Source organism: Cetorhinus maximus, chromosome 22 (assembly GCF_964194155.1).
Source record: "Cetorhinus maximus chromosome 22, sCetMax3.hap1.1, whole genome shotgun sequence".
Classification (NCBI taxonomy): Eukaryota; Metazoa; Chordata; class Chondrichthyes; order Lamniformes; family Cetorhinidae; genus Cetorhinus; species Cetorhinus maximus.
In genome coordinates, this window is record NC_135900.1 from 403455 (window position 1) to 426996 (window position 23542).

The window sequence follows — 23542 nt, forward strand, 5'->3', positions numbered from 1 at the left end:
TAAGTAATTAGGGATTCAGGATTATGTTTCTTTGATTGATTATCTCCACCTCTCAAATTTTCTCTATTAGCCCCTTCAGCTCCTAATTAAGGTACAGTCCAAATTTAGCATGATGATGATTTTTAAATTGAAATGAGTAGACCTAAAATTCAAAAATAATTACAAAAGGAGAAGGATAGACTTGGAGCAACATTCAGTAATAAAATATTCCCTCAATGTCTAAATAAAAAAATGTTTCCTGCATGTTGTAAGACATAGCTTCAATTTTCAACAGCTGTTTTCCTTTTCTTGAGCCTGGACTTTTCAGAGTTCATTTCACACTAGGAATGCTGATTACATAGCTGAGAAATGCATTTATCCAAATCCCCAATGGGTCAATATATAAAACCATTATGTACAATACATTCTTATGTGCTGCTCTGCCCACTTCATTAAGCTGCATACCCACGGTGATGGAATAGCTGGGCAACAATTGCTGTACAACCCCTTGGGCAAGATGTTGGAGGGTGAAATCTCAAACTGTACTCTAGTAATGTCCAAAGCTCCAGGAAAAGGTGATGGTTCATCCAATTTGGGACAGGGATATTATAGGGGAGATGGTGGCATTGGGGAGACGGTGGGTAATGTAATTGAACTAGTAACCCAGAGGCCCAAGCTAATGCTCTGGGGACATGGGTTCAAATCCCAATAAATCTCATTAATTGAATTGAATTCAATTAATAAAATCTGAATTGAAAGCTAGTCTCAGCAATATGTCAATTATTGTAAAAACCCATCTGGTTCACTAATGTCCTTTAGGGGAGGAAATCTACCGCCCTTACCTGCCAACCTTATCTGATCTGGCCTACATGTGACTCCAGGTCCACAGTAATGTGGTTGACTATTAACTGCCCTCTGAAATAACTTAGCAAGCTATTTAGTTCAAGGGCAATTAGGGATGGGCAACAATGATGTCCACATCCCATGATGCCTGCCTATTCCTGGGGTGAGGAAGAGAAACATTAGCAAGATCTCCAATGCCATTCTGTCACATCTGCAGAAAGTGGGATCAAACTCAACTGGGATGCCGCAATATGGGTCAGCAACAACCAGGTTGATGGCGAGCAACACTGTGCTGGATATAGAAACAGTGTTTCAGATGGAGGGTTGAGATTAGGCTGCCTACTAGGAGTGCACCGGATTAGTCAAACCTGTAGGCGGGCATGGCACAGATGCAATCTTCAGTGACAGCTGAAGGCCATGGGTGGAGACAACTGATGACAGAAGTGAAAGTAAATAGTCTTTGTAACAAAGAGAATATGTGGTCAGAAGCTCAGCTCCAGGATCAAATTCGATACCAGGACTAGTTCAGCAAAAGAAAACAGCTGGGATAGGGGAAGCATTAGTGTATGGTTATGTGGCTTGTCTTGAGTTGATGACATAAGTCTTCCCAATGTTTAACTGGATATCAGACAAGCAGTCTGAGAACACCGAGGCAGTGGAGGGGTTGAGAGAAGTAGTGTAGAGGTACGGCTGGGTGTCATCAGTGTATGTGTGAAAGCTGACTTCTAATCTGTGGATGATGTCAAGGGACAGCATAACTCAGTCCCAAATGAGATCCAGAATCAGCAAACCTTTACGGTAGTGAACAAGGGGCTTTCTTTAGTGCCTCTTTAATCTAACAGCTCATTAGGGCCTAAGTGGAGAAGTCAAGAGAGTTCCTGATCTCATACTCACTGTGACGAACCCCAAGGAATTTACCTTTAACTAGAAGTCAGAGATCGGGAGTTTGGAGGCCAAGAGCTATGGTTCCCGGCTCCCTGGGACTTTCATGCATGTGCTGGTCGGGAAATAGCCGCACACGCGCAGTTCGTTGATTTCACGTCTTTAGGCCAGGAACCAGCCCTGTGCGCCTGCACAGAAGAAGAAAAGTGGAACAGTGCAAAATGGCAGGTCAAGTGACCTGAAGAGGAGCACCATTGCAGAGAAGGTGCCTTAGGGAGCAGAACATGGGGAGAAGGTCCCAAACCAAGGAGGAGGTCCCAAACAAGGGAGTGGGACAGAAAGGGGTCCCAGGAGACAGTCCCAGTTAAGGGATATGGGCAGACATCAGGAACAGATCCTGTTAAGTAAAGTTGAGAGAAAGGAGCTCCGAATTAAAGACAAAGAGCTGCGGGGAGCAGACTTAAAGCAAAGTGGGCTCGGGAGAAGCCCTGAAGATCCGAGAGGGCAGCCAAAGGTTGGCGACTCTGTGCTGTGGGCCTTAAGGGCAAAGGTGCCCTTTTGGAGCAGTGATGCTCTGCTTGGCACAATGGAAGGCCTGAAAGTGTGCTTGAAAGGCAAAGCTTAAGTGTACGTGGAGATCCAGGGGAAAGGAATCTCAAAAGGCTAGATTGAAACTCTGGAGGTGGATTCTTGTTGAAACCGTCCGAGTGGGAACGACATTTGGAGAGAATTCCATGGCGATTTCTTTAAATGTGGAAATTGGAAACCCTTGTGAGAAAGACAGAGCTTCAGTGATACCGGTTGGCTCATGGTATGACAAGCGTCTGAGTGGGTTGTGAGAAATGCACAGAATCTGCTTTGGTCGCATCTGTCATTTATTTTGGAGTGTGGTGTGTCTGACCACAGTTTGCCAATTGGTTCACATGTACTGCACACTTACCCTGAATATTAGAGTAGAAGGTAGATACTATAAATTGTTTTATCTTTCTGAATTTGTATGTGTCTGTAAAGATAATGCTGGGTGAAGGAATATTTGGATTATTTTCTTGTGTTTGTATTGAGATCTTTCCAGCAGACTCCTGTAAATTTGTTCAGTAACTTACCTCCACTGTTTCTAAAAAAACACTAAAGTTAGGATCTAGCAAGCTGGGTTTCACTCCAGGATCTGACTTGTCCAGTATTAACATAAACTGGGATTGTAACATCACACCATCCCTAAGACTGCCATTTCTACCTCTGTAAAAACACAGGGTAGAATTTTATGGCCCCTCCCACCGGTGGGATCTTCTCGTCCCGCCAAAGCCCATGCCACATTTTACAGCCCCGCCCCCCCCACCGCGATGGGCTATAAAATTCTGCCCTTGACTTCACCCGTCTCAGCTCAGTTGCTGCTCAAACTCTCATCTGTACCCTTGTTACCTCTAGACTTGACAATACACCCTGGCTGGACTGCCACATTCTACCCTCTGTAAACTTGAGGTCTTCCAAAACTCTGCTGCCCATGTCTGAACTCTTACCAAGTTCCATTCCCCTATCACCCCTGCACTCATTGACCTACATTGGTTCCCAGTCAAGCAAGGTTTTAAAATTCTTGTATTTTCAAATGCCTCCAAGGCTGCACCTCTCTAACTCTGTAATCTCCTCTAGCTCCACAACCCTCCGAGATATCTGCTCTCCTCTAATTCTGGCCTCCTGAGTATTACTGATTTTAATTGCTCCACCATTAGTGTCCATGCCTTCAGTTGTCTCAGCTCCAAGCTCTCAAATACCCTCCGTATACCACTCTGCCTCACTACCTTGCATTCCTCCTTTAAGATACTCCTTTAAATCCACCTCTTTGACCAGGTTTTTGGTCATCTGACCTAATTTCTCCTTGTGTGGTTCAGTGTCATACTTCATTTTATAATGCTACTTAAGCACCTTGAGATGTTTTATTACATCAATGGCACTATATAAATATAAGATGTTGTTCGACAAGACGTGCACTCTGCAAGACAATATCCTAATGCACTTAAAATACCAGATGATTACATCTGCAGTGACCTCACACAATCATGTGCTGTCCTCCAAGCACAGAAATTTACAGCACAGAAGGAGGCAATTAACTATGTCTGTGCTGACTGTGAGCTAAACCCACTGCACTACTCTTTTTTTCATAGTATACTTTCACTGCTTCAAATTTTTTTCCAGTTTTCCCTTAAAAGATGCATTGGCCTTGTGCTGAACAGTCCCGATGGCAAAGCATTCTATATTTCTTCAGCCAGCCACGAAGAAATTTCTGTTAACTCCTTTCCTTAATCTCTCTCTGAGGATTTTAAATCGATGGCACCTTGTCACTATTCTCCAGCGAGAGGAAGTAGCCTTTCCCCATTCATTTCATTCAAATCTTTCACACTCATACAAAGCTCCATGAAGTTTCCTTTTGGCCTTCTCCGCTTCAATGGTTACAATTTGAGTTAAGTCTTTTCCCATAACTAGTTTTACTTTGCTGGTATCAGCCTGGTGAATGTACACAGTTCAATGGCTTTGATGTGCTTTTTATAACGAGCACAATATATAGCACGCCAACTGAAGCCTAGCCAAGGTTTTCCACAAATTTTATCATTACTTCTTTAATCCTGCACACGATGTGCTATTGTAGAAAACCCAAAATAATAGATTCCTTTTTGTGGCTTTATCTAGCTGCACTCATTCTTGCTCATGTTATATACATTATTACAGCCTTTTGGATATGGCCAGAGTGACACCAAAGGAACTGCATTGAGAACAGCTAACCACATTTTCATCTCAAACTACAGTTCCTGAGAAATCTTCTGCAAAACTTAATTCTGAACCAGAATAAGGTTTTCAAATCTTAATTAAAATAACCTTACAAACAAACGAATTAGGAGAGGTAATTCGGCCCCTCGAGCTTACTCCACCATTTGCTAAGATCATGGCTTATCTAATTGTGGTCTCAACTCTGCTTTCCTGCCTACCCCCTATACTCTTTGACTTCCTTGTTAGTCCAGAATCGAACAGTCTTAAAAATATTCACTGACCCTACCTCCACTGCTCTTTGGGGAAGAGAATTTCACAGGTTCATGATTCTCAGAAAAAAGGTTTCTCCTCATCTCCGTCGTAAATAGGAGACCCCTTATTTTTAAACTACGCCCCCAGTTCTAGTGTCTCCCACAAGAGTAAACATTCTTTCAGCATCCTCCCTATTGAGTCTACTCAGGATATGTGGTTCAATAAGATTATATCATTCTTTTAAACTCCAATGGATACAGGCCCAACCTGTTGAACCTTTCCTCATAAGTTAAACCCCACTTTGCCAGGAATCAGTCGAGTGAACATTCTCTGAACTGCTTCCAATGCAATTTCATAAATAAGGAGACCAAAACTGTACACAACACTCCAGATGTGGTCTCACCAATGTACCGTACAACTGTAGCAAAACATCCCCACTTTTATGCTCCATTCCCCTTGCAATAAAGGACAACATTCCATCTGTCTTCCGAATCACTTACTGTACCTGCATACTTTTGAAAGTCATGTACCAGGACACCCAAATCCCTCTGTACCGCAGAGTTCTGCAATCTTGCTCCATTTAAATAATTTGTTGCTTTTCTAGTCTTCCTGCCAAAGTGGGAAAGATCACATTTTCCAGCATTATGCTCCATCTACCAAATTTTTGCCTGCTTACTTAACCGACCTATATCCCTTTGTAGACTCATGTCATCTTCACAACTTACTTTCCTACCTATCTTTGCGTCATCAGCAAACTTAGAAACCATACATTCAGTCCCTTCATCCAAGTCATTGATGTAGATTGTAAATAGCTGAGTTCCCAGCACTGATCCCTGTGGCACTTCACTCATTACATCTTGCTAACCCAAAAATGACCCATTTATGCATACTCTGTTTCCTGTCAGCTAACCAATCCTCTATCCATGCTAATAGGTTACCCCCTACACCATGAGCTCTTATTTTGCGAGGTAACCTTTGATGTGGCACCTTGTCAAATGCCTTCTGGAAACCCAAGTACACCACATCTACAGCTTCCCTTATCCATGTTGCTTCTTACTTCCTAAAAGAACTCTAATAAATTAGTTGAATATTAATTCCCTTTCACAAAACCATGTTGACTCTGCCTGATTGCATTGAGATTTTCTAAGTGCCCTGCTATGACCTCCTCTATGACAGATTCCAGCATTTTCCCTATGATAGGTGTCAGGCTAACTGGCCTGTGATTTCCTGCTTTCTGTCTCCTTCCTTTTTTGAATACAGGAGTCACTTTCACTATTTTCCAATCTGATGGGACCAATCTGATTATTTAATTTTCGGAAAATTAAAACCAATGCATCCATCATCGCAGTAGCCACTTCTTTTGAGGCCCTGAGATGAAGTCCATTAGGACCTGGGGACTTGTCAGCCTTTAATTCTAATAATTTTCTCAGTACCCTTTCCCTGATGATTGTAATTATTTTAAGTCCCTCCCTCCCTTTCACCTCTTGATTTATAATTATTTCTGGGATGTTATTCGTGCCTTCTACAGTGAAGACAGGCACAAAATCATGGGGAATCCCCCAATATCAACATCTTGTTGGGGAGGGGGGGTGGGTTTTACCACTGATCAGAAACTGAACTGGACCACCCATTTAATTACTGTGGCTACAAGAGCAGGCAGAGACTGGGAATTCTGCGGTGAGTAACTCACCTCCTGGCTCCCCAAAGCCTGTTTACCATCTACATGGCACAAGTCAGGAGTGTGATGGAATATACTCCACTTGCCTGGGGGAGTGCAGCTCCAACATCACTCAAGGAGCTCAACATCTTCCAACCTGCTTGATTGGTGCCCCATCGACTACCTCCAACATCTAGACCCTCCACCACCGACGCACAGTGGCAGCAGTGTGTACATCTACTAGATGCACTGTGGAAACTCACCGAGGCTCCTTCGACAGCAACCCCCAAACCCATGACCGCTACCATCTAGAAAAACAAGGGCAGCAGCTGCATGGGAACACCACCACCTACAAGTTCCCCTCCAAGCCACACACCATCCTGACTTGGAATTACATCGCCATTCCTTCACTGTAGCTGGGTCAAAATCCTGAAACTCCCTCCCTAACAGCACTGTGGGTGTACCACATGGGCTGCATCGATTCAAGAATGCGGCTCACCACCACCTTCTCAAGGACAATTAGGGATAGGCAATGAAAAAGCCCATGTCCCATGAAAGAATAAAAATAATCTATTCAATTCATTGGCCATTTCCTTACTTTCCATTATTAATTCCCCAGAAACTGTCTGGAGGACCAACACTCACTTTTATTACTCTTTTTTAAAATATGTGTAGAAACTCTGACCAACTGATTTTATATTTCTAGCTCTCTTCCCCTCATACTTCAATTTCTCCCTCACTATTACTTTTTTAGTCATTCTTTGCTGTTATTATATTCTGTCCAATCTTCTGACCTGCCACTCACCTTTGTGGAATTTTCTGCTTTTTCTTTCAATTTGCTACTATCTTTAACTTCCTTAGTTAGCCATTGAAGCTGCGTCCTTCCGAGTCTCTCTTTCTTACTGGAATGTATTTCTGCTGAATGTTATGAAATATCTCCTTAAATATCTGCCACTGCATCTGTATTGACCTATCCCTTAACCTAACTTCCCAGATCTTTCTGAGCAACATAGATAGCTGTTAAACTGTTTACAAGAGCATAGGGCTGCCTCTATATGGATTTTGTTCCCAGATCACTAACAACCCACTTCACTTACATTTACTTCTTCTTCAGTTACTACAAACTGGCTTAACTTGTGTTCACACTAAATTAGAGATCAATATCACACCAGCCTTTTCCATTAGGCTACTTAGCACAGCAAAAAACATCACAATTATTGTAGAAAACAAAACTATGTCAACGTATCAAACCATGCACCAACAGCTGGTCTGACCAAAATGATCCACACTTTGTTCAAAAGGCAATAGAGCTTTTAAAAGTAATTTACATACAAAAAGATTACCAGTTCAAGTAAGGTAAGCAATACTCAGAATGCATCTGGCTACTATTGAGAAATCTTGCACTCCAAGTGCCAGCTGTTCCTGATGCCCAGGCTTCCTTTTATTAATAAGCAACTCAGTCTCACTGCATCAGTATTAGTTCGTAGTGAAAGGAGGTCAGATTTAGTCCGCTTTTCAACTGACAGACTTTGTACAGCTTAACACTAATCTGACATATTATTCACCTTAACCCATTAATGTGCAAGGAAAGTTTAAACACCATAGTATAAACATTTTCAAATGTCAGGTTGCTGTGTTTTGATGCAAAGGTCCACTTACGTCTTGGATTTCAAAGTGGACATGAGCCGATGGTATTAGTGGCTATCTACTGTAGTTAAAGAAGCAATCAAAGTCCAGATTTAATACAACAAAACATCATGTAAATAGTTATCGACAAATCCTTACAACTCAGTTTAAGTTCAGAAACAATTAGCAGTAGTTTATCTAACAGAAAATTTGAAATCTCAGTAACCTTCATTATTAGTATTAATTTATTCAGCAACTAAATAGGTTTCATTACAGGTAGCATTTCAAATGAAGTGTAGTGTATTGAGTATATCTTAAAGACAAAGAACATTGTCAACCCATCATGTTAGGGCTCAATTATTTTAATCACCAACAGACCGTAAGAACATAAGACATAGGAGCAGAAGGATGTCATTCGGCCCATCGCGTCTGCTCCGCCATTAAATGAGATCATGGCTGATCTGATATTCCTCAACTCTACTTTCCTGCCTTTTCCGCATAACCCTCGGGGCAGAATTTTGCGATTGTCGGGCGGGCTCGGCAGGGGCGCTCACAAAGCCGACTGCCGCTCATGATCGGGGCCGGGCTGCGATTTCACGCTGGTGGGCCTGTGCGGGCGGGGGTGGGGGCAGGGGCAGGGGCAGGAAGAGGGCGAGTGCAGAAATTGCGCATGCGCACTTGAAAATCTCACTGAGCCACAGAGCTGCCTCAGGGGATGAACAGTTTTCAAAATAAAAAATAAACAACATAAAATAAACACAAAAAAGGTTATAAAACATGTCTTCTCATGTGATTCAGTCTGTTAACTAAATTTAAAAATGTTTACTTTATTTTTATTTGAAATTTGGACACTTCATCCTGCCCGTGGATGAGGTTTCCAAAAAAATGCAAAAGCCACTTGGCCTTTTCGTCTGCCTGCCAGCCATAAGGTTGGACGGGCAGCGAAAATTTTCTTTTAATTACCTTTTCAATAGCCTTAATAGGCCTCTTAATTGTCAGGGGGCGTGCTGCCAACTCCGGCACGCGCACGCTGACCGAAATGTCGCACGTCATTTTACGCTCAGTTGGGTCAGGCCCGCGCCCGCCCAATGAGCTAAAAATTCAGCCCTTGATTCCTTACTGATTAAAAATCTGTCTATCTCCGCCTTGAATGTACTTAACGACCCAGCCTCTACTGCCCTCTGCGGTAAAGATTTCCACAGATTCACTACCCTCTGAGAAAAAATTCCTTCTCATCTCTGTTTTAAATGGGCAACCCCTTACTCTGAGACTATGCCCTCTGGTTCTAGACTGTCCCACAAGGGGAAACAACCTCTCAGCATCTACCCTGTCAAACCCCCTGATAATCTGATATGTTTCAATAAGGTTGCCTCTCATTCTTCTAAACTCCAATGAGTACAGGCCCAACCTACTCAACCTCTCCTCATAAGAAAATCCCTCCATACCCGGAATCAACCGAGTGAACCTCTCCAGGCTCTCTCCAATGCCAGTATATCTTTCCTTCAATAAGGGAACCAAAATTGTTCACAGTATTCTAGGTGTGCTCTAATTAGTGCCTTGTATAGTTTTATTAAGACTTCCCTATTTTTATACTCCATTCCCTTTGAAATAAAGGCCAACATTTCATTTGCCTTCTCTATTACCTGCTGAACTTTTAGCCTTTTGGGATTCATGCACAAGGACTCCCAAATCTCTCTGTGCTGCAGCCTTCTACAGTCTTCCTCCATTTAAATAATGTTCAGTTCCTCTATTCTTCCTGCCAAAGCGCATAACCTCACATTTTCCCACATTATATTCCACCTGCCATTTTTATGCCCACTCACTTAACCTGTCTATATCCCCCTGTTGACTCCTTGTGTCATCCTCACCACTTGCTTTCCCACCTATTTTTGTATCATCTGCAAATTTGGCGACAGAATATTCACTTTCCTCATCTAAATCATTAATATATACTGTAAATAACTGAGGCCCCAGCACTGATTCCTGTGGCATTCCATTCCACTAGTTACAGGTTGACATCCTGAAAATGACCACCCTTATCCCAAATCTTTGTCTTCTATTAGTTAGCCAGTCCTCTATCCATGCTAATATACTACCCCCAACACCATGGGCTCTTATCTCATTAAGTAGCCTTATGTGTGGTACCTTATCAAATGCCTTTTGGAAATCCAAATATATTACATCTGCTGGTTCCCCTTTATCTATCCTGCTGGTTACCTCCTCAAGGAATTCTAATAAATTTGTCAGGCATGATTTCCCCTTCATGAAGCCATGCTGACTCTGCTTGATTAGATTATGTAATTCAAAACGCTCTGCTATTACATCCTTTATAATAGACTCTTAACATTTTCCCAATGACAAATGTTAAGCTAACAGGCCTATAGTTACTTGTTTTTGTTTCCCTCCCTTTTGGATACAGGTGTTACATTGGCCATTCTCTAGTCCTCTCAGACTTTTCCAGAATCTAAGGATTCTTGGAAGATTACTACCAGTGCCTCCACTATCTCTGTAGCTACTTCCTTTAATATCCCAGGCAGCCCATCAGGTCCAGGGGACTCATTGGCTTTTAGCCACATTAGTTTCCCTAGTAGTTTTTCTCTGGCAATAGTTATTGTATTTATTTCCTCCCCCTCTTTTCCTCCCTTGATTTAGTATTGGAATGCTATTAGAGTCTTCTACCATGAAGACTGAAGCAAAGTATTGATTCAACTCCTCTGCCATTTCCTGGTTCCCCATTATTATTTCCCCAGCCTCACTCTTTAATAGGCCTATGTTCACTTTGGTCTCTCTCTTCTTTTTATATATTTAAAGAAGCTCTTACTGTCCGTTTTTATATTACTTGCTAGTTTACCCTCAAAGTTTATTTTCTCCCTCTTTATTTTTAGGTCATCTTTTCCAATCCTCTGGCTTACCACTAATCTTTGCCACATTGTATGTTTTTTCTTTGAATTTCATACTATCCTTAACAACTCACTGGAGGAGTTGACTCCACAAATTTCCCCATCCTCAATGATGGAGGAGCCCAGCACATCAGTGCAAAAGATAAGGCTGAAGCATTTGCTACAATCTTCACCCAGAGGTGCCGAGTGGATGAACAATCTCGGCCTCCTCTGGAGGTCTCCAACATCACAGATGCCAGTCTCCAGCCAATTCGATTCACTCCACGTGACATCAAGAAATGGCTGAAGGCACTGGGTACTGCAAAGGCTATGGGCCCTGACAATATTCCGGCAATTGTACTGAGCAATTGGGCTCCAGAACTTGCTGCGGCCCTAGCCAAGCTGTTCCAGCACAGCTACAACACTGGCATCTACCCGGCTATGTGGAAAATTGCCCAGGTATGTCCTGTACACAAAAAGCAGGACAAATCCAACCCGGCCAACTACCGCCCCATCAGTCTACTCTCCATCATCAGTTAAGTAATGGAAGGGTCATCAAAGTGCTATCAAGCGACACTTGCTTAGCAATAACCTGCTCACCAACGCCCAGTTGGGTTCTGCGAGGGCCACTCAGCTCCTGGCCACATTACAGCCTTGGTTCAAACATGAACAAAAGAGCTGAACTCCTGAGGTGAGGGGAGAGTGACTGCACTGGACATCAAGGCCGCATTTGACCGAGTGTGGCATCAAGGAGCCCGAGCTAAACTGGATTCAAAGGGAATCAGGGGGAAAACTCTCCGCTGGTTGGAGTCATACCTAGCACAAAGGAAGATGGTTGTGGTTGTTGGAGGTTAGTCATTTCAGATCCAGGACATCACTGCAGGAGTTCCTCAGGGTAGTGTTCAAGGCTCAACCATCTTCAGCTGCTTCATCAATGACCTTCCTTCCATCATAAGGTCAGAAGCGGGGATGTTCTCTGATGAGTGCATCATGTTCAGCACTATTCGCGACTCCTCAGATAATGAGGAGTCCATGTCCAAATGCAACAAGACCTGGACAATATCCAGACTTGGGCTGACAAGTGGCAAGTAACATTTGTGCTATATAAGTGCCAGGCAATGACCATCTCCAACAAGAGAGAATCCAACCATGTTCAGTGCCATTACCATCACTGAATCCCCCACCATCAACATCCTGGGGGTTACCATTGACCAGAAACTGAACTGGACTAGCCATATAAATACTGTGGCTGCAAGAGCAGGTCAGAGGCTAGGAATCGTGCAATGAGTAACCCACCTCCTGACTCCCCAAAGCCTGTCCACCATCTACAAGGCACAAGTCAGGAGTGTGATGGAATACTACCCACTTGCCTGAATGGGTGCAGCTCCCACAACACTCAAGAAGCTTGACACCATCCAGGACAAAGCAGCCCGCTTGATTGGCAACACATCCACAAACATTCACTCCTTCCACTACCGCGCATAGTAGCAGCAGTGTGTACCATCTACAAGAAGCACTGCAGGAATTCACCAAGGCTCCTTCAACAGCACCTTCCAAACCCACGGCCACTACCATCTAGAAGGACAAGGGCAGCAGATAAATGGGAACACCACCACCTGGAAGTTCATTCCAAGTCACTCACCATTCTGACTTGGAAATATATCGCCGTTCCTTCATCACTGTGGGTGTACCTACACCACATGGACTGCAGTGGTTCGAGGGGGCAGCTCACCACCACCTTCTCAAGGGCAACTAGGGATGGGTAACAAATGCTGGCCTAGCCAGTGAGGCCCACATCCCGTGAATGAACTTTTAAAAATTACTGCTTATTTTTAATGTTTTTACACTCTGTCCCCTCCTGTCACACTTTGGATATCGTTACCTAAATAGCTGCCCTGCAAGCTGTGCCATAACAATACCCTGGACATTCAGTTCCTGTCGACAGCAACTAGATGCACAGAGGCTGGGGGCTTTTCACACTTGTGTTAGGTCTTAGAATACCTTTTCCTCTTACACATAGCCTCATCTCCTTTATACATGTTTCTCCCTTTCTTAATGCAAATTCCATTTTCCAACATGTCTTTGGGAGCTTACCTTTCTCATAATATAAATCTTTTCATAGTGCTAATTTTATCAGTAACCTTTGGGAAAAATAAACACTGTTTGGCTTAGCTTCTTCTGGCTAGGTGTAACACCTTACCGTCTCTTTGAAATTCAAGCTACCCTAATTTATCTAAAAATGCAAATGTTCCTTACACCTCACATTCTAAAACTTCAGCCATGTTTACATATTCAGCATTTCAAACCCAGCTTCTTGTTAATGACTCAAAGCCTCCAGACCAGCTGTCTCCAACTCAATTAAATCCCACCCACACACAGAGAGAAATAAATCCAAACACCACTATTAATCCACTTTTACTATAATTCACAATAATATTATGAAAAATATTATATTTTCATGACAATAGGACAAAGTATACAAGAAGAAACTTTAGGTGCTTGTGGTTAAAGGGACGGCAATAATCATGGATGATTTTAATCCACATATAAACTGTAAAAATCAGATTGGCAGTAGAAGCCTGGATGAGGAGCTCATAGAATGCTTTCAAGGTAATTTCTTAGAGCAGTGCATTCTGGAACCAACCACAGAGCAGGTTATATTAGACTTGGTATTGTGTAATGTGACAGGATTAATTAATAATCTCAGGGTAAAGGTACCCCTAGGTAGCAGTGACCACAATATAATTGAATTTTACATCCAATTTGAAAGGGAGAGGAATGGGTCTAAGGCTAGTATTTTAAACTTAAATAAGGGCAACTATGTGGGCATGAAAGCTGAGTTAGGCTAGGGGATAAATCAATAGAGAAGCAGTGGCAGACATTTAAGGGGGTATCTCAGAATGAGTATATTTCTACAATAAAGAATAAATCTAAAGGGAAGGCACACCATCCGTGATTAACTAAAGTAGTTCGGGAAAGCATCAAAGTTAAGGAAAAAACATATAACTGCAAAGATGAGTGACAGGTCAGATGATTGGTCAGAAGATAAAGGACGGCAGAGAATGAAAAGTTTATCAGGGGAAAGAAATTAGAGTATGGAAGGAGTAAGTAAAGTGGGTGTTGGTCCTCTAGAGAGTGAGAATGGGAAGTTAATAGTAGAGAGTAAGGAAATGGCAGATGAAATGAACAAATATTTTGCTTCTGTCTTCATTATAGAGGATACAAAAAACATTCCAGTAATAGCTGTAAATCATTAGGCGGAGGGGAGAGAGGTACTAAGAGAAATTACAATCCCTAGGGAAGTGGTACTGAGCAAACTGATGGAGCTGCGGGCTGACAAGTCTTCAGACCCAGAGAGAGTGGATTCTAGGGTCTTAAAAGAGGTGGTTAATGAGATAATAAGATGCGTTGGTGTTAATTTTCCAAAATTCCCTAGATTTTGGAAAGGTTCCATCAGACTGGAAAGTAGCAAATATAACCCCTCTATTCAAGGAGGGAGGGAGGCAGAAAACAGGAAACTATAGGCCAGTTAGCTTGATGGCTGTCGTGAGGAAGGTGTTAAGAGTCGATCATTAAAAAGGTTATAGCTTAGCACTTAGAAAAACACAAGGTAATGGAGAAGAGTCAGCATGGTTCTGTGAAAGGGAAATCATGTTTAATTGAATTTATTGAAGTTACTCTTTGAAGGAGTAAACATGTGCTGTAGATAAAGGGGAGACTGTAAGCGTACTGTACTTGGATTTCCAAAAGGCATTTGATAAGGTGCCATTTCAAAGGTCATTGCGGAAAATAAAAGCTCAAAGTGTAGGTGGTAACATGTTAGCCTGGATAGATGATTGGCTGGCTGGCAGAAAACAGAGAGTATACATAAATGGGTCTTTTTTCTGATTGGCAGGATGTGACTAGTGGACTCCCGCAGGGGCCTCAACTTTTTATAATTTATATCAATGACTTAGATGAGGGGAGCAAAGGCATGGTAGCTAAATTTGCAGGCGGCACAAAGATAGATAGGAAAGATGGCTGAGAAGGAAACATAACGAGTTGGCAGGCGGATATAGATAACTTGAGTGAGTGGGCAAAAATCTAGCAGATGAAGTATAATGTGGGAAAATGTGAAGTTGTTCACTTTGGCAGGAGAATGACTGCAGAATTCTGAGGTGCAGGGGGATCTAGGTGCTTTCGTGCATGAGTCACAAAACGTTAGGAGGCAGGTACAGCATGCAATCAAAAAGTCTAATCTTTTATTGTGAGGGGGACTAAACATAAAAGTAAGGATGTTATGCTTGTTATACAGGGCATTGGTGAGACCACGTCTCGAATACTGCGTGCAGTTTTGGTCTCCTTGTTTAAGGAAGGATGTGAATGCAGTTCAGAGGAGGTTTACTGGATTGATACCTGGAATGAGCAGGATGTTTTATGGGGATAGGTTGGAATAGGGTGGGCTTGTTTCCACTGGAGTTGACAAGGTGGACGTGGAAAGGATGTTTCCTCTTGTGGGTGAGTCCAGAACTAGGGGGCACTGATTTAAAATTAGAGGTCGCTCTTATCGGACAGAAATGAGGAAAAAAATTTTCTCAGAGGGTTGAGCAACTTTGGAACCCTGCCTCAGAAGGCAGTGGAAATGGGGTCACTGAATATTTTTAAGGCAGAGGCAGATTGATTCCCTTGCCTAGCAAGAATCTAAAGTTATTGGGGGTAGATGGGAATGTGGAAGTCGAAACACAAATAGATCAGTCATGATCTTATTGAATGGCAGTGCAGGCTCGAGGGGCTGAATGGCCTACTTCTGCTCCTATTTCATAAGTTTGTATAACTTTTAGCAATACTAACTGATAAAAACGCATTATAGCATGTGTGTCAAACTGATGGACTGATGTATAATACTGCAAATTGCTGTAACTAAAGTAGAACCTTCCATATCCTTGAAAGGAATTCAACTATCCCACAGTGCAAAGTAGTTGCCTAGTAGAAAATCACTTGGGAAGCTATTCCATTAAGAAAATATGTTTGCAAGATATTCTCCTTTCCCCTCCATTCTACAGCCTCATTCAGAGGTAGGCCTTTGGGGGAGGTGGGGCAGCAAGAACAATAAAACATTATGTAAGATGGTGAATCGAAATTACAAAAATTGATAGTAACACTGCCAAGCTATACCAATACAGAAAGGGAATAAACAAACAAACCCCTCGTCCCCCAAAAATTGAGATTTTCTGGTGAGCAATAATGACATTAAGTCAGGATGAGGGAAGCCATTTGTCTAATCTAGCTTATTTTCTCATAGAAAACTAAGATTCATTCATTATATTTTCCAACTTCATTTCAAATGATGCCTGACTGAAGAGGGGTTTAACACGACTTCCTGACACAATCTTGATTTAGTTTTACCAGTTTACATATCCATGTCCTCTTGTTCTGATGTCATTGAACTAATAGAATCAGAGAATGATTACAGCATAGGTGGTGGCCACTTGGGCCGTTGTGTCGGTGCTGCCTCTCCGCAAAAGCAGCTCAGCTCGTGTCATTCCTCTGCCTTTTTCCCATAACCCCACAAATGTTCTTTCTTCAGATGATTGTCCAATTCCCTTTTTTAATGTCTCAATTGAATCTGCCTCCACAAGAATCTCAGGCAGTGCATTCCAGACTTTGAGAAATAGATGTTTTTTAAAAATATTTTTGGGGAATATAGTGTTATTCTGTGAAAAAGGCTGTGTGTGTATGACTTAAGTGAGCTGGGCAGAGATTAATAGGACACAAGTTGTCTGGGGGGTTTAAAACATGAAAAGGATAGAGGTGTTAGGTTTGAGGTACAAGTAAACAGGATGGATCTAACATTCGCATTTTTAGATAAATTGAGAGTTTGTTTGAATATCAAAGGGGAATCAGAGGTAACAAGAAATATGTTTGCATCTTGCAGGAGTTCCATAGGTAAATAGAAGTTGGGATATTATATTTTATTGACCCGAAAGTAAAGGCAAGATGAAAACATGAAAGATCTTATATTTGGAAGGATTTGAGTTTCAAAGAGGTGTGAGAACAATGGAAACTGAAATGAAAGGGAAAAGGGTATTCGAGTTACTATGGGGAGCTGTTTTGAGCTGTAGCTATGTTGAGCTGTAGCTATGTTGAGCTGGAGCTGTTGAGTTGGAGCTATGAAGTGTGGCAACTGGAGCTATAGCTAGAGCTGTGGGCTGGGAGAAGGATGCAGTTTGAATCAACCATCCAGTCAAGCCAGAAAAGTCTTGGGTTGCAAAAAGTAGTTTTATTCTGAATTTGGATTTTCTCAGCATAGTGAAAAGGTGTTACAGGCCATGTGGTACGCCTTTATTGAAGCTACAGCAGTTTGCCTTAGGTAATATTACTGGTTTTTACAGTTAAATACCTATAAGGGAGTCAGAGTTAACATTTCGAGTCTGTATGATCTTGAAGAGTCATATGGACTCGAAACGTTAACTCTGTCTTCCTTTCCACAGATGCTGTCAGACCTGTTGAGTTTTTCCAGCAACTTTTGTTTTTGTTTCAGATTTCCAGCATCCGCAGTATTTTGCTTTTATCTATAAGGGAGTGTTACCTGGAAGGTGTTTACTTGTGGGTCTGACCAAGTAGGGAGTCTTTTTGGGGAATGTGTTGTAAGAAAAACCTTAATTGTGCATCTGTACTCTTGTGTACTTAAGTTTTCTTTTATTCTTGTCAATAAAACTTTTACTTTTAATTTTAAACTCCCAAAAGTGTTACTGGACTTCTTGATGCTGAGATCAGTTCTCGTTATCAGAATACAAAAAAAAGTGTGGCCTGTAAGCCAAGTTTCCCTCTGGGATTTGGTTTGTGCAGCAACTAAAATCAGCTGTGGTCATAACAAGACCCTAACCACTCACTCCATAAAAAAGCTTTTGTCGTGTCATCATTGCTTTTTATGCTTTACTTTTACCTTTTCTATTTAAATTAACATCGTATAAACCTCTTGGAGGTTCCCCCTCATTCAATTCCTTTCAAGTTTCTAGAGTTTTTCTCACCTTTTCTCATAACTCAGTCCTCTCTATTGAGATAAGAATAAAAAAAGCTGAAAAGCTCAGCAGGTTAGGCAACATCTGTGGACAGAAATAGAGTTAACGTTTCAGCTTGGTGACCTTTCATCAAAATTGAAGAGAAAAATAAATGTATAAGTTTTTAATCCTGTGGAAGAGAAGAGGGGGTAGGATGAACATAGGAGAAGGTCTGTGATAGGGTTGCATCATAACTGATGCAACACAGATGGAGAAACTGGGAAAATGGAATGCAGTCCTAACAAGAAGCAGAGTGTGAGGAAGTGTAGTCGAGGTAGCTGTGGGAATCTGTGGGTTTGTAGTGAACGTTAGTAGATAGCTCATCTCCAGAAATGGAAACAAGGAAGTTGAGGAAGGGAAGAGTCAGTGATGGACCAGATGAAGGTGAAGGTGAGGAAGGGTGCAAATTGGAAACAAAGTCAATGAAATTTTCCAGTTCATGGCGAGTGGAGGCGACACTGATACAGCCATCAGTGTACTAGAAAAATAGATGAGGGAGGCTGATTAGGGCTGAAATAATGCATTTCCACAGATCCCACAAAAGGGCAGGCATAACTGTGACCCATAGTAATATCTTTTATTCGAAGGAAGTGAGTGGAGTTGAAAGAGAAGTTGTTCAAAGATTTTTTTAATTCTTTCACAGGACATGGACGTCGCTGGCGAGGTCAGCACTTTTATTGCCCAACCCTAACTGCCCTCGAGAAGGTGATGGTGAGCTGTCTTCTTGAACAGCTGCAGTCCATGTGCTGTAGGTAAACCCACAGTGCTGTGAGGGAGGGAGTTCCATGATTTTGAACCAGCGACAATGAACTAAATACTGAAAGTGCTGGGAGACCCACCTCGTGTCATCACCAAGAACTGAAAGGAATTTGGGAGACATCGATCAAAATCAACCCATCGAATCCCGTGCTCCGGAATTGGTGTTATTGAACTATTTTCTCCCACCCTTAAAATCCATGTTTTTGTGTGTCTTATGTGTCTTGTATGTGTGTGCATAGGGATTTAAGAAGGGGGTAGAGAGTTTAAGTTTATAGTGTTAGAAATTAGCTGTTCATATTTCTTTCTTTTGCCACTGGTTAATGACAGTTTGTTCAATAAACAGTTATTTACTTATTAATTTTACAAACTTGGTGCTCATATTCTGTTAACCTAAATTAAACACTTAGATAGAATTGGGGCACTCTGGTGGTTTGATCAAACATTTTCACATTTGTTGTGGCTCAGGGAACAGTGGGGTTTGATATTACAGCGCACGATCCTCAGTGAGTCGTGACATTGTAATGAGGTCAGGAGCTGAGTGGCCCTGGCAGAACCCAAAGTGAGCGTCACTGTGCAGGTTATTTCTGAGTAAGTGCTGCTTGATAGCACTGTCGATGACTGCTTCCATCACTTTGCTGAGTGAGTGAGAGTGAGAACAAGCTGAACCAGATGGAAGAGGGTGATCCTTCCTGGTGGGGGATGGAGATGTAGGGTGATTGGATGTCCATTGTGAAGAGGAAGTGGCTAGGGCTAGGAAACTGTTGAGTTAAGGGCACAGGAAAGTCACAGACGTAGGTAGGGAGAGACTGTACAAGGTGAGCAAAAATGGAGTCAAGATAGGAATAAATAAGTTCAGTAAGGCAGGAACAGACTGAAACAATGGTCGGCTGAAGCAATCTTATTTCTGGAACCCTCCATTGAGCCCTCCATTCAGTACAATTAATGGTCCTTCCCTATGCTAGCTCCAATGTGTCTCATGACCGGTACTGAAGGCAGTACACAAGATGTTGCCTGATCAGAGCACTATAGTTCCTCAGGAGGACTTCCTTTGACTTGTATTTTATTAATCTGACATCATACCTCAGTACTCAATTAGCTTTGCTGATTCTTGATTTTTGCAATAATTGCAAACTAAGTACTGAGCACCTGACCTAGCTCAGTCACCACCATTTATTGCATCTGCCTTCCACCATTCTTCCAATATATAATATTTAATATGGTATTGGGGCCCGGTGGTATTGAACTAGCATTGCTGATAGAATTTCTCTAATGCTCTTATGTGTCACGGATGGATACACCAAAGACACAGGAGTATAGTGATGACAATTGCTCTGTACACTGGGCTTCTGTTGACTTGGAGGGAACCGAGGTTAGAGTTTTCCATCTACGCGGTATTTAATACTTACACCAGAGGACAACTGATCTTTGATGAGGTGAATAGCCACAGTCAGGTAGTTTGTAAATACTATGGGGACTAGGGCAATCACACAACCGATGCTGTAGTAGCCTTGGTGAGTTGGTGCAGTGCATTTTGCATATGGTATATACGCTATCAGTGTGCATTGGTGGTGGATGGGGTACTAATCAAGGGGGCTGCTTTGTCTTGGATGGTGTTGAGCTTCCTGTGTTGAGTTTGCACTCAATCAGACAAGGTGAGAGTGCTCCATCACAGTCCTGACTTGTGCATCGTCAGTGGTGGAAGGGTTTTGGGAAGCCATGAGGCATGTCACTGACCACATCCCCGTTTGCCTCAGACCTATACTTCTAAGCATAGTATCAGAATTATAGAATAATTATAGCTCAGGAGGAGGCCATTCAGCCCACTGATCCTGTGGAAAAGGTAAAAAGAGGACACAGAGGCAGTAACCACCACCTAGAAGAGCGGGCAAAAAGGGGACACAGTGTCAGTAACCACCACTTAGAACAGTGGGTGAAAAAGGGACCCGGAGGCAGCAACCATAACCTAGCAGAGCTATCCTATCTAGTGCAGCCTGCGACTCCGGAGCAGAACGCCCTGTTCAGAGAGAATTCAAAGTGTGAAAACACAGGGAAACAGATAAATGATGAGTTGGTAAATATTTTGCTTGTTTATCTTCAAAACCCATGAAATTTATTAGTAATTCTAAGGTTTTATTAGTTATGATGAGGTTTACGAGCAGTAGTAAAGGTTTTTGGAAGTAGAAGGTTTATTAATTTTAAATTAATTAAGAATAAATTAATTAACACGGAAAAAAGCAGGCAGGTGATGTGTGCGCGACTGCAGATTGTGGGAATTCCTGAACATCGGGGTAATCCAAGTCAAACATGTCTGCAGTTAAGTGTCTGCAGCTTGAGGAGCTTCAGCTCAGACTCAGTCAGCTGGAGGCTGAGCTGCACACACCGATGCATCAGGAGTGGTCACTTTGTACCAGAAGGCAGTCACACTCCTTAGGATAGGGTCTTCTGCTTTGTGATCAAGGACAGGAGGATGCAACTGCAAGTGAGGCAGGTACGAGGACGCAGATGGTAGAAGCGGAGGAGCCAAGCCTTTGCATTTGTCCAACAGGTTTGAGGTTCTTGTACCCTGTATAATTGAAAGTGATGGCTGGAGAGTGGGTGAGCAAACTGACCATGGCACCATGGTACAGGAAGCCATCCAAGCAAGAGAGTTAACAGGAATGTAGTAGTGTTTTAGGACAATATAGTCAGGGAGGTAGACACAGTTCTCTGCAGCCAGATGGCTGTGTTGCCTGCCCGGTGCCAGGGTTCAGGATCCACATAGGTACCAATGGCATAGGTAGAACTAGGAAATAGGTTCTGTTGAGGGAATACGAGCAGCTGGGGGCCAAATTAAAAAGCAGAACCTTAAAGATAATCATCTCTGGATTACTACATGGGCCACAGGCAAATTGGCGTAGGGTAAATCAGATTAGAGAGTTAAATGCCTGGCTCAAAGATTGGAATGGAAGAAATGTGTTTCGATTCATGAAGCACTGGCACTAGTACTGGGGAAAGTGGGAGCTGTACTGTTGGCTTGGTCTTCACCTGAACTGTGCTGGGATGCGTGTTATGACGAGACGTATAACTATACCGATAGAGAAGGCTGTAAACTAAAAGGTTGGGGGCAAGGGGTCAAGTTTGTGGAAAATGTAATAAATTAAATAGGGAACACATGGCAAAAGAATTGGGAAATGATGATCGGATCATGGCAGGAAGGGACAGGCTCTACTAACCTAAGGGTGCACCAACAGATAAGGCTAGAGGTTATAAAAATGGTAAAAAAGAAAAACTAAAGGCTCTGCATCTGGGTGCATGTAGCATTTGTAAGAAAACAGATGAATTTACAGCACAACCAGAAATAAATATCTATGATCTGATAGCCATTACAGAGGCATGGCTGCAGGATGACAAAGACTGGGACCCGAATATTCAAGGGTACATGACATTTAAGAAAGACAGGAAGCTAGGAAAAGGTAGAGGGGTAGCTTTGTTAATTAAGGATGACATTGGTACAAGAGAGAGAGATGGCCTTAGTTCTAGAAGTCAAGATGTAGAATCAGTTTGGGTAGAGATGAGAAATAGTAAAGGTAAGAAATCACTTGTGGGAGCAGTTAATAAGCCACATAACAGTGACCACACTATAGGACAGGGTATACAGGAAGAAATAATGGGGGCCTGTAAGAAAGTACAGTGATAATTATGGGTGATTTCAATCTACATGTAGATTGGACAAATCAGATTGGCAAAGGTGGCCTGGATGATTAGTTCATAGAGTATTTTTGGGACATTTTCTTACAGCAGCATGTTCTACAGCCAACCAGAGAGCAGGCTATACTAGATCTGGTATTGGGCAACAAGACAGGATTAATGACCTCATAGTGAAGGCACCGCAAGGTAGCAGTGATCATAATATGACTGAATTTCATATTCAATTTGAGGGAGAAAGGAGTGGATCTACAGCTAGTATTTTAAACTTTAATAAGGGCCACTATGAGGGCATGAAGGCAGAGCTGGCTAAAATGAACTGGAAAATTAGGTTAAGGGATAGGTCGTAGAGATGCAGTGGCAGATATTTTAAGGGGATATTTCAGAATACTCAGAGAAAATACATTCCAGTGAGAAAGAAAGGCACTAAGGGAAGGACACACCATCTATGGCTAACTAAGGAAGTTAAAGATAGCATCAAATTGAAAGAAAAAAAACGTATAATTCCGCAAAGATGAGTGGCAGGTCAGAAGATTGAACAGAATATTCAGAACAGCAAAAAGTGTCTAAAAGATTCATAAGAAGGGAGAAATTAGAGTATAAGAGAAAGCTAGCTAGAAATATAAAAACAGATAGTAAAAGTTTCTACAGGTATTTAAAAAGGAAAAGAGTATGTAAAGTGAGCATTGATCCTCTTGAGAGTGAGAATGGGGGTTTAAAATGGAAAATAATGAAACGGTGGATGAATTGAACAGATATTTTGCGTCTGTCTTCACTGTTGACGTCACAGAAATAATTGAGAATCAGGAGGTGAAAGGGAGAGAGGAACTCTAAACAATTACAATCACCAGGGAAAGAATACTGAGAAGATTATTAGAACTGAAAGCTAACAAGTCCCCAGATCTTGAGGGACTTCATCCTAGGGACTTAAAAGAACTGGCTGCTGAGATGTTAGATGCTTTTAATTATCCAAAATTCCTCAGATTCTGGAAAAGTCCCATCAGATTGGAAAATAGCAAATGTGACTCCTTTATTCAAGAAAGGAAGGGGACAGAAAGCAGGAAACTACAGGCCAGTTAGCTTGACATCTGTTGTAAGGAAATTACTGGAATCTATTTTTAAGAAGGTTATAGCGGGGCACTTCGAAAATCTCAATGCAATCAAGCAGAGTCAACATGGTT

General features: G+C 42.1%; 1 protein-coding gene across 6 annotated transcripts in view; it reads right to left on the bottom strand.

The window, feature by feature from the left end:
- osbpl8 (oxysterol binding protein-like 8) overlaps positions 1 to 23542 on the bottom strand; it is a 262935-nt gene that overhangs the window by 75090 nt on the left and 164303 nt on the right. The window lies entirely within an intron of this gene.